Here is a 12363-nt window from a genome sequence, read left to right on the forward strand (position 1 = left end):
GGTTCGGACGCTGCAGCCACAGCCGGTCCGAACAGGCCCTCGCCCGTCACCGGGGCATTCAGCAGGGCAGACTTGTCCGCCTCTCTCATGGCCGTCAGGGACAGCCAGAGGTGGCGATGAACAACAAGGCTGTTGCCCATTGCTCTGCCTGCACAAATAGCCGCCCCCTGATTCAGGTGGAGCGCCGCGGACGCCATCCTGGCCACCCACGACGTCTCCTCCGGCGACAGGCCCTCAGGTTTCTCTGTCGAGAGCTTTGAGACCGCCGCCGTTAAAAGGGCGGCGTTGCCGGAGGCTGCCGCTGCCTGCGCACCCCAGACATAAGCTTTGTCTGCCAGAGAGGCAGTAAGCTTGTCACGGGAGGACGGCAGGTTTGCCTTCTTAGTCGTCATCCACGCGCTGGCCCCTGGAACCAGGTATGCCGCGAGGGACGGTTCCAAGGGCGGGGGGGCCGGTCTAAACCGCCTCTCCCAGCCCGGTCACCCTCGTGAAAGGGAGCAGCGCTTTGACTGGCGCGTTAGCCATCAAAGGCGCTTCCCAGGAGCCCTGCACGTAATCAGCCAGCTTTGGCATGGTGGGGCACAGGGGTTTTGAAGTCTTCATGCGTTTTGCATGAGGGCCAATCTCCCACGGGTCCTCTTCCTCCACAGGAGGAGAGGCCGGCAGCGGAACGCCCATGATCTCCGCTGCTTTCTTAATGATTGCAGGGAAATCCGCCCTTCGAGACAGTGCAGAGGTGACAGTAAGGCCGGGAGCCGGCTCCTCGTCATCCTCCGAAATTGAACTCAGCGCCCGCCCTTCCACATCAGGAAAGGACAGGGGGGCTGTGCGCAACACGTTCTTCAGGATAACCTCCACAGGAGGGTCCCTACTAGACGGTTGCGCCTCATTTGCCGCCTCGAGGTGGTCCTCAAACTCCGAATTCTCCTCGTCGGAGAGCAGGGCCGAGACCACATCTTCAAGGGGCTCTTCCACCTGGAAAAAATCAAAGCGCAGCCGCCTCCGAAACGGAGAGGCAAGCGCATGATTCGCAGTCAGGGGAATCCGCCAACCCGTCCCTGGCATGCCGGGGTCCCATGCACACGAAACAGAATTCGTGGCGGTTCCCCTCAGCCTCCAGGTAACGGCACCTGCACTTGGCTATTAAAAGAGCCTTGCGCGGGAGCGGTGGCATGGAAAAGCTCATTTTTCTTTTCTTCGCGATACTCTTCTATCTTCAAGCCAGTGAATTCAAGCAACCCGTGCTGAATTTTTTGGGAGGATGAGTGACGGCTGTCACCCCCTTATATAGGGCACCTGTGTGAGTGATAGGTGCGGGTACATTTTGATCTTCAGTCATTGGCTGCACTAGGCAGCGGGTAAACCATTAGGAGCAGAGCTCCCCTATGGGGCGGAGCTCCACGAAATAGAACCATCTCTGCAGCTTGCGCATGTATAACAGGCCCAATGGCACTACTACGTGAGCCGCCGCCATCAACCCCAACAGGGACATCACCGACAGTGCGGTGACTGTGCGTGAGACCCGGAACGCACGGAGAGCTATCGAAATAGCCTCTCTCCGTGGTGCCGACAGTCTGGCTCTCATCCCAACAGTGTCCAAATGGATACCTAGGTAGGTAAACTGCTGAGCGGGCCATGGAGCGCTCTTCTCCCAGTTGACCGCGAACCCCAACTGGCTGAGCTGAGTCACCAGTGAGATCGCGTCCTGGATAGCTCTGTCCGGAGACTGAGCCAGAACTAACAGGTCGTTGAGGTACGCCAGAATGCGTATACCCCTCCGCCGTAACGGTTCTAGAGCTGCTTCCACGCACTTGGAGAAAGTTCGAGGAGCCAGCGCGTACCCAAACGGCAGGCGCGTGTACTCGTACTTCTTCCCCTCGAAGGCAAAACGCAGAAATCTCCTGTGCTTCAGTTTGATAGGCACATGGAAATACGCGTCCTTCAGATCTATGCTGATCCCAAAGTCGTTCCGCTGCACACAAGTCAGCAAACGCTTTATCGTCAGCATGCGAAAGGGCCGTTTGGCCACACTCTCGTTGAGCACCCTCAGATCTAAAATCGGTCTCATCTGCCCGTTTTTCTTGGGAACCAAAAAATAAGGGGAGTAGAGACCCGAGTTCTCTTGATCTCTGGGGACAGGGATCACCGTCCCTTTGGTCAGCAAGCTCGCTATCTCTTTCCGAAGTGCGAGCGCTTTCAGCGGACAGGACAAGCGTGTCTCCCTCACTCCTCTGAAAGGAGGAGGAGTGCGCATGAACTGGATGGTATAACCCTCTCTCAGTATCCTGTCTAGCCAGCCTGACAGTGAGCATGACTCTCGCCACTCTGCATAATGCAGAGAGAGCGGGCGTGCGTTCAGCTGCGGAGCCGCAGACAGGAAACGGCCGTACTCTCGTCTGACCCCAGCCGCCGCTGTGCACCGACTCGGCGACACAGCCCAAGGCGGGGTCAACTCGAAAGGGCTGGAGCAGCGTCTCAAGGCCAAAAGAGGCCTGAGTGCTGTCCTCATTATGATCCTTGAGAAGACTCCCAGCGTGACCAGAGGTCTGCGCGTAACGTTGCAGCGGTGGCTCATGTAACGTGATAACAGAGTCACACGCTGTGTTATGGCGCATGGGGGCGGCTAGCGGTCTGGCCACACGCTTGCTAGCTGGGCCAGACTCCGCTATGTACGTGCCCGATGGTTTGGCATCGCTAGTAGTGGGAAACTCGCGAACCGAAACCAACTCATTACTCCGCTCGACAACAGTACGAGTGCTCAGCTCAGTAACTGTCGAGATTGCAAGAGGCACTGGATGGAACACTTGTCTTTCTGGGCAAGAGTAAAGCGGAGGTCCAAGCCTCTTTATTTCATCCCTGCAAACAGGGGTGGGAACCGAAGCCTCGGTCCCCGCCGCCAGTCACGCCCTCCTCTTTTTTCCACCTCCGCCACCACGCCAGCTGGGATTAGGTGGACGGCTGTAACCCGCTCTCTCGGGGGGAACAGCCAAAGGCGGAACAGGTGTCGCGGGAGGAGCAGCCTGCGTCGCAGTGGCCGCTCGTGCCATCGGACGGCGAGCTCGTTTCCTTCTACCTTGTGTGGCACCTGCAGGGATAGAGAAGGGAGCAGCGTTAGCCTTTTTCTGCAGGGGCATATGCCCCAGCAGGTGCTTCCTCTCCTCCTCCAGGCGCGAGAAGGGTTCGGACGCTGCAGCCACAGCCGGTCCGAACAGGCCCTCGCCCGTCACCGGGGCATTCAGCAGGGCAGACTTGTCCGCCTCTCTCATGGCCGTCAGGGACAGCCAGAGGTGGCGATGAACAACAAGGCTGTTGCCCATTGCTCTGCCTGCACAAATAGCCGCCCCCTGATTCAGGTGGAGCGCCGCGGACGCCATCCTGGCCACCCACGACGTCTCCTCCGGCGACAGGCCCTCAGGTTTCTCTGTCGAGAGCTTTGAGACCGCCGCCGTTAAAAGGGCGGCGTTGCCGGAGGCTGCCGCTGCCTGCGCACCCCAGACATAAGCTTTGTCTGCCAGAGAGGCAGTAAGCTTGTCACGGGAGGACGGCAGGTTTGCCTTCTTAGTCGTCATCCACGCGCTGGCCCCTGGAACCAGGTATGCCGCGAGGGACGGTTCCAAGGGCGGGGGGCCGGTCTAAACCGCCTCTCCCAGCCCGGTCACCCTCGTGAAAGGGAGCAGCGCTTTGACTGGCGCGTTAGCCATCAAAGGCGCTTCCCAGGAGCCCTGCACGTAATCAGCCAGCTTTGGCATGGTGGGGCACAGGGGTTTTGAAGTCTTCATGCGTTTTGCATGAGGGCCAATCTCCCACGGGTCCTCTTCCTCCACAGGAGGAGAGGCCGGCAGCGGAACGCCCATGATCTCCGCTGCTTTCTTAATGATTGCAGGGAAATCCGCCCTTCGAGACAGTGCAGAGGTGACAGTAAGGCCGGGAGCCGGCTCCTCGTCATCCTCCGAAATTGAACTCAGCGCCCGCCCTTCCACATCAGGAAAGGACAGGGGGGCTGTGCGCAACACGTTCTTCAGGATAACCTCCACAGGAGGGTCCCTACTAGACGGTTGCGCCTCATTTGCCGCCTCGAGGTGGTCCTCAAACTCCGAATTCTCCTCGTCGGAGAGCAGGGCCGAGACCACATCTTCAAGGGGCTCTTCCACCTGGAAAAAATCAAAGCGCAGCCGCCTCCGAAACGGAGAGGCAAGCGCATGATTCGCAGTCAGGGGAATCCGCCAACCCGTCCCTGGCATGCCGGGGTCCCATGCACACGAAACAGAATTCGTGGCGGTTCCCCTCAGCCTCCAGGTAACGGCACCTGCACTTGGCTATTAAAAGAGCCTTGCGCGGGAGCGGTGGCATGGAAAAGCTCATTTTTCTTTTCTTCGCGATACTCTTCTATCTTCAAGCCAGTGAATTCAAGCAACCCGTGCTGAATTTTTTGGGAGGATGAGTGACGGCTGTCACCCCCTTATATAGGGCACCTGTGTGAGTGATAGGTGCGGGTACATTTTGATCTTCAGTCATTGGCTGCACTAGGCAGCGGGTAAACCATTAGGAGCAGAGCTCCCCTATGGGGCGGAGCTCCACGAAATAGAACCATCTCTGCAGCTTGCGCATGTATAACAGGCCCAATGGCACTACTACGTGAGCCGCCGCCATCAACCCCAACAGGGACATCACCGACAGTGCGGTGACTGTGCGTGAGACCCGGAACGCACGGAGAGCTATCGAAATAGCCTCTCTCCGTGGTGCCGACAGTCTGGCTCTCATCCCAACAGTGTCCAAATGGATACCTAGGTAGGTAAACTGCTGAGCGGGCCATGGAGCGCTCTTCTCCCAGTTGACCGCGAACCCCAACTGGCTGAGCTGAGTCACCAGTGAGATCGCGTCCTGGATAGCTCTGTCCGGAGACTGAGCCAGAACTAACAGGTCGTTGAGGTACGCCAGAATGCGTATACCCCTCCGCCGTAACGGTTCTAGAGCTGCTTCCACGCACTTGGAGAAAGTTCGAGGAGCCAGCGCGTACCCAAACGGCAGGCGCGTGTACTCGTACTTCTTCCCCTCGAAGGCAAAACGCAGAAATCTCCTGTGCTTCAGTTTGATAGGCACATGGAAATACGCGTCCTTCAGATCTATGCTGATCCCAAAGTCGTTCCGCTGCACACAAGTCAGCAAACGCTTTATCGTCAGCATGCGAAAGGGCCGTTTGGCCACACTCTCGTTGAGCACCCTCAGATCTAAAATCGGTCTCATCTGCCCGTTTTTCTTGGGAACCAAAAAATAAGGGGAGTAGAGACCCGAGTTCTCTTGATCTCTGGGGACAGGGATCACCGTCCCTTTGGTCAGCAAGCTCGCTATCTCTTTCCGAAGTGCGAGCGCTTTCAGCGGACAGGACAAGCGTGTCTCCCTCACTCCTCTGAAAGGAGGAGGAGTGCGCATGAACTGGATGGTATAACCCTCTCTCAGTATCCTGTCTAGCCAGCCTGACAGTGAGCATGACTCTCGCCACTCTGCATAATGCAGAGAGAGCGGGCGTGCGTTCAGCTGCGGAGCCGCAGACAGGAAACGGCCGTACTCTCGTCTGACCCCAGCCGCCGCTGTGCACCGACTCGGCGACACAGCCCAAGGCGGGGTCAACTCGAAAGGGCTGGAGCAGCGTCTCAAGGCCAAAAGAGGCCTGAGTGCTGTCCTCATTATGATCCTTGAGAAGACTCCCAGCGTGACCAGAGGTCTGCGCGTAACGTTGCAGCGGTGGCTCATGTAACGTGATAACAGAGTCACACGCTGTGTTATGGCGCATGGGGGCGGCTAGCGGTCTGGCCACACGCTTGCTAGCTGGGCCAGACTCCGCTATGTACGTGCCCGATGGTTTGGCATCGCTAGTAGTGGGAAACTCGCGAACCGAAACCAACTCATTACTCCGCTCGACAACAGTACGAGTGCTCAGCTCAGTAACTGTCGAGATTGCAAGAGGCACTGGATGGAACACTTGTCTTTCTGGGCAAGAGTAAAGCGGAGGTCCAAGCCTCTTTATTTCATCCCTGCAAACAGGGGTGGGAACCGAAGCCTCGGTCCCCGCCGCCAGTCACGCCCTCCTCTTTTTTCCACCTCCGCCACCACGCCAGCTGGGATTAGGTGGACGGCTGTAACCCGCTCTCTCGGGGGGAACAGCCAAAGGCGGAACAGGTGTCGCGGGAGGAGCAGCCTGCGTCGCAGTGGCCGCTCGTGCCATCGGACGGCGAGCTCGTTTCCTTCTACCTTGTGTGGCACCTGCAGGGATAGAGAAGGGAGCAGCGTTAGCCTTTTTCTGCAGGGGCATATGCCCCAGCAGGTGCTTCCTCTCCTCCTCCAGGCGCGAGAAGGGTTCGGACGCTGCAGCCACAGCCGGTCCGAACAGGCCCTCGCCCGTCACCGGGGCATTCAGCAGGGCAGACTTGTCCGCCTCTCTCATGGCCGTCAGGGACAGCCAGAGGTGGCGATGAACAACAAGGCTGTTGCCCATTGCTCTGCCTGCACAAATAGCCGCCCCCTGATTCAGGTGGAGCGCCGCGGACGCCATCCTGGCCACCCACGACGTCTCCTCCGGCGACAGGCCCTCAGGTTTCTCTGTCGAGAGCTTTGAGACCGCCGCCGTTAAAAGGGCGGCGTTGCCGGAGGCTGCCGCTGCCTGCGCACCCCAGACATAAGCTTTGTCTGCCAGAGAGGCAGTAAGCTTGTCACGGGAGGACGGCAGGTTTGCCTTCTTAGTCGTCATCCACGCGCTGGCCCCTGGAACCAGGTATGCCGCGAGGGACGGTTCCAAGGGCGGGGGGCCGGTCTAAACCGCCTCTCCCAGCCCGGTCACCCTCGTGAAAGGGAGCAGCGCTTTGACTGGCGCGTTAGCCATCAAAGGCGCTTCCCAGGAGCCCTGCACGTAATCAGCCAGCTTTGGCATGGTGGGGCACAGGGGTTTTGAAGTCTTCATGCGTTTTGCATGAGGGCCAATCTCCCACGGGTCCTCTTCCTCCACAGGAGGAGAGGCCGGCAGCGGAACGCCCATGATCTCCGCTGCTTTCTTAATGATTGCAGGGAAATCCGCCCTTCGAGACAGTGCAGAGGTGACAGTAAGGCCGGGAGCCGGCTCCTCGTCATCCTCCGAAATTGAACTCAGCGCCCGCCCTTCCACATCAGGAAAGGACAGGGGGGCTGTGCGCAACACGTTCTTCAGGATAACCTCCACAGGAGGGTCCCTACTAGACGGTTGCGCCTCATTTGCCGCCTCGAGGTGGTCCTCAAACTCCGAATTCTCCTCGTCGGAGAGCAGGGCCGAGACCACATCTTCAAGGGGCTCTTCCACCTGGAAAAAATCAAAGCGCAGCCGCCTCCGAAACGGAGAGGCAAGCGCATGATTCGCAGTCAGGGGAATCCGCCAACCCGTCCCTGGCATGCCGGGGTCCCATGCACACGAAACAGAATTCGTGGCGGTTCCCCTCAGCCTCCAGGTAACGGCACCTGCACTTGGCTATTAAAAGAGCCTTGCGCGGGAGCGGTGGCATGGAAAAGCTCATTTTTCTTTTCTTCGCGATACTCTTCTATCTTCAAGCCAGTGAATTCAAGCAACCCGTGCTGAATTTTTTGGGAGGATGAGTGACGGCTGTCACCCCCTTATATAGGGCACCTGTGTGAGTGATAGGTGCGGGTACATTTTGATCTTCAGTCATTGGCTGCACTAGGCAGCGGGTAAACCATTAGGAGCAGAGCTCCCCTATGGGGCGGAGCTCCACGAAATAGAACCATCTCTGCAGCTTGCGCATGTATAACAGGCCCAATGGCACTACTACGTGAGCCGCCGCCATCAACCCCAACAGGGACATCACCGACAGTGCGGTGACTGTGCGTGAGACCCGGAACGCACGGAGAGCTATCGAAATAGCCTCTCTCCGTGGTGCCGACAGTCTGGCTCTCATCCCAACAGTGTCCAAATGGATACCTAGGTAGGTAAACTGCTGAGCGGGCCATGGAGCGCTCTTCTCCCAGTTGACCGCGAACCCCAACTGGCTGAGCTGAGTCACCAGTGAGATCGCGTCCTGGATAGCTCTGTCCGGAGACTGAGCCAGAACTAACAGGTCGTTGAGGTACGCCAGAATGCGTATACCCCTCCGCCGTAACGGTTCTAGAGCTGCTTCCACGCACTTGGAGAAAGTTCGAGGAGCCAGCGCGTACCCAAACGGCAGGCGCGTGTACTCGTACTTCTTCCCCTCGAAGGCAAAACGCAGAAATCTCCTGTGCTTCAGTTTGATAGGCACATGGAAATACGCGTCCTTCAGATCTATGCTGATCCCAAAGTCGTTCCGCTGCACACAAGTCAGCAAACGCTTTATCGTCAGCATGCGAAAGGGCCGTTTGGCCACACTCTCGTTGAGCACCCTCAGATCTAAAATCGGTCTCATCTGCCCGTTTTTCTTGGGAACCAAAAAATAAGGGGAGTAGAGACCCGAGTTCTCTTGATCTCTGGGGACAGGGATCACCGTCCCTTTGGTCAGCAAGCTCGCTATCTCTTTCCGAAGTGCGAGCGCTTTCAGCGGACAGGACAAGCGTGTCTCCCTCACTCCTCTGAAAGGAGGAGGAGTGCGCATGAACTGGATGGTATAACCCTCTCTCAGTATCCTGTCTAGCCAGCCTGACAGTGAGCATGACTCTCGCCACTCTGCATAATGCAGAGAGAGCGGGCGTGCGTTCAGCTGCGGAGCCGCAGACAGGAAACGGCCGTACTCTCGTCTGACCCCAGCCGCCGCTGTGCACCGACTCGGCGACACAGCCCAAGGCGGGGTCAACTCGAAAGGGCTGGAGCAGCGTCTCAAGGCCAAAAGAGGCCTGAGTGCTGTCCTCATTATGATCCTTGAGAAGACTCCCAGCGTGACCAGAGGTCTGCGCGTAACGTTGCAGCGGTGGCTCATGTAACGTGATAACAGAGTCACACGCTGTGTTATGGCGCATGGGGGCGGCTAGCGGTCTGGCCACACGCTTGCTAGCTGGGCCAGACTCCGCTATGTACGTGCCCGATGGTTTGGCATCGCTAGTAGTGGGAAACTCGCGAACCGAAACCAACTCATTACTCCGCTCGACAACAGTACGAGTGCTCAGCTCAGTAACTGTCGAGATTGCAAGAGGCACTGGATGGAACACTTGTCTTTCTGGGCAAGAGTAAAGCGGAGGTCCAAGCCTCTTTATTTCATCCCTGCAAACAGGGGTGGGAACCGAAGCCTCGGTCCCCGCCGCCAGTCACGCCCTCCTCTTTTTTCCACCTCCGCCACCACGCCAGCTGGGATTAGGTGGACGGCTGTAACCCGCTCTCTCGGGGGGAACAGCCAAAGGCGGAACAGGTGTCGCGGGAGGAGCAGCCTGCGTCGCAGTGGCCGCTCGTGCCATCGGACGGCGAGCTCGTTTCCTTCTACCTTGTGTGGCACCTGCAGGGATAGAGAAGGGAGCAGCGTTAGCCTTTTTCTGCAGGGGCATATGCCCCAGCAGGTGCTTCCTCTCCTCCTCCAGGCGCGAGAAGGGTTCGGACGCTGCAGCCACAGCCGGTCCGAACAGGCCCTCGCCCGTCACCGGGGCATTCAGCAGGGCAGACTTGTCCGCCTCTCTCATGGCCGTCAGGGACAGCCAGAGGTGGCGATGAACAACAAGGCTGTTGCCCATTGCTCTGCCTGCACAAATAGCCGCCCCCTGATTCAGGTGGAGCGCCGCGGACGCCATCCTGGCCACCCACGACGTCTCCTCCGGCGACAGGTCCTCAGGTTTCTCTGTCGAGAGCTTTGAGACCGCCGCCGTTAAAAGGGCGGCGTTCCCGGAGGCTGCCGCTGCCTGCGCACCCCAGACATAAGCTTTGTCTGCCAGAGAGGCAGTAAGCTTGTCACGGGAGGACGGCAGGTTTGCCTTCTTAGCCGTCATCCACGCGCTGGCCCCTGGAACCAGGTATGCCGCGAGGGACGGTTCCAAGGGCGGGGGGCCGGTCTAAACCGCCTCTCCCAGCCCGGTCACCCTCGTGAAAGGGAGCAGCGCTTTGACTGGCGCGTTAGCCATCAAAGGCGCTTCCCAGGAGCCCTGCACGTAATCAGCCAGCTTTGGCATGGTGGGGCACAGGGGTTTTGAAGTCTTCATGCGTTTTGCATGAGGGCCAATCTCCCACGGGTCCTCTTCCTCCACAGGAGGAGAGGCCGGCAGCGGAACGCCCATGATCTCCGCTGCTTTCTTAATGATTGCAGGGAAATCCGCCCTTCGAGACAGTGCAGAGGTGACAGTAGGGCCGGGAGCCGGCTCCTCGTCATCCTCCGAAATTGAACTCAGCGCCCGCCCTTCCACATCAGGAAAGGACAGGGGGGCTGTGCGCAACACGTTCTTCAGGATAACCTCCACAGGAGGGTCCCTACTAGACGGTTGCGCCTCATTTGCCGCCTCGAGGTGGTCCTCAAACTCCGAATTCTCCTCGTCGGAGAGCAGGGCCGAGACCACATCTTCAAGGGGCTCTTCCACCTGGAAAAAATCAAAGCGCAGCCGCCTCCGAAACGGAGAGGCAAGCGCATGATTCGCAGTCAGGGGAATCCGCCAACCCGTCCCTGGCATGCCGGGGTCCCATGCACACGAAACAGAATTCGTGGCGGTTCCCCTCAGCCTCCAGGTAACGGCACCTGCACTTGGCTATTAAAAGAGCCTTGCGCGGGAGCGGTGGCATGGAAAAGCTCATTTTTCTTTTCTTCGCGATACTCTTCTATCTTCAAGCCAGTGAATTCAAGCAACCCGTGCTGAATTTTTTGGGAGGATGAGTGACGGCTGTCACCCCCTTATATAGGGCACCTGTGTGAGTGATAGGTGCGGGTACATTTTGATCTTCAGTCATTGGCTGCACTAGGCAGCGGGTAAACCATTAGGAGCAGAGCTCCCCTATGGGGCGGAGCTCCACGAAATAGAACTCCTGTTGTCTTCGTTTCTTGTTCACTACTTTTGTGTTCCCGGTCAAAAGTGACCGCCCCATTATAGCTGACTATAATTCCATAATAATACATATATTATCAACTAATGTTGTGTTACATCTTTTTACCAACTTAAGTTCTTGCAAACATTACAAGTATTAAACTTCTGTTTGCCATTTATGGCCTGTAGGCCTTATTGACACAAGCGTATGCAACTCGTTTTTGAGTGAAAGAAGCATAATATATGGATTATTTTGAATATGTACGCTTGGATGTTGGTCCGGTCTATGTCCTTCCAGTTGTCTTTGTAAACACATCTACCATCCAAGTTAGTCATGTTTATGACTATGGTTTCCATGGACTCTGTCAGGAACAGTTTGAAGCAGGATTTTATGTCACCCACCTGGGAGATGGCATATCTGGTTGGCCCTGGGGTCATCCTGATGACATTTTCAGTCGACAGTCGACTTCTCCACTCAAGTGGTGATGAAGAACAAACCACAAACTCCCATTCTTGGACAGGAATGTCACAACAACCTTACCAGGGCCCTCTTCCTCATCACTAGATTGTTCAACATCGATTCTATTTCGCCCCATAGGGGGGCTCTGCTCCTACTGGTTTACCCGCTACATAGTGCAGCCAATGACTGAAGATCAAAATGTATCCGTACCTATCACTCACACAGGTGCCCTATATAACGGGGTGACAGCCGTCACTCATCCTCCCAAAAAAAATCAGCACGGGTTGCTTGAATTCACTGGCATGAAAATAGAAGAGTATCTCTAAGAAAAGAAAAATGAGCTTTTCCATTCCGCCGCTCCCGCGCAAGGCTCTTTTAAGAGCCAAGTGCAGGTGCCGTTACCTGGAGGCTGAGGGGGACCGCCACGAATTCTGTTTCGTGTGCTTGGGACCCCGGCATGCCAGGGACGGGTTGGTGGACTCCCCTGACTGCGAATCATGCGCTTTCCTCTCCGTTTCGGAGAGGCGGCTGCGCTTTGATTTTTTCCAGGTGGAAGAGCCCCTTGAAGATGTGGTCTCGGCCCTGCTCTCCGACGAGGAGAGTTCGGAGTTTGAGGACCACCTCGAGGCGGCAGACGAGGCGCAACCGTCTAGTAGGGACCCTCCTGTGGAGGTTATCCTGAAGAACAAGTTGCGCACAGCCCCCCTGTCCTTTCCTGATGTGGAAGGGCGGGCGCTGTTCAATTTCGGAGGATGACGAGGAGCCGGCTCCCGGCCCTACTGTCACCTCTGCACTGTCTCGAAGGGCGGATTTCCCTGCAATCATTGCGAAAGCAGCGGCAGATCATGGGCTTTCCCCTGCCGGCCTCTCCTCCTGTGAAGGATGAGGACCTGTGGGATGTTGGCCCCATGCGAAACGCATGAAGACCTCGAAACCCTTGTGCCCCACCATGCTGGCTGACA

Source organism: Hypomesus transpacificus, chromosome 11, assembly GCF_021917145.1.
Source record: "Hypomesus transpacificus isolate Combined female chromosome 11, fHypTra1, whole genome shotgun sequence".
NCBI lineage: Eukaryota > Metazoa > Chordata > Actinopteri > Osmeriformes > Osmeridae > Hypomesus > Hypomesus transpacificus.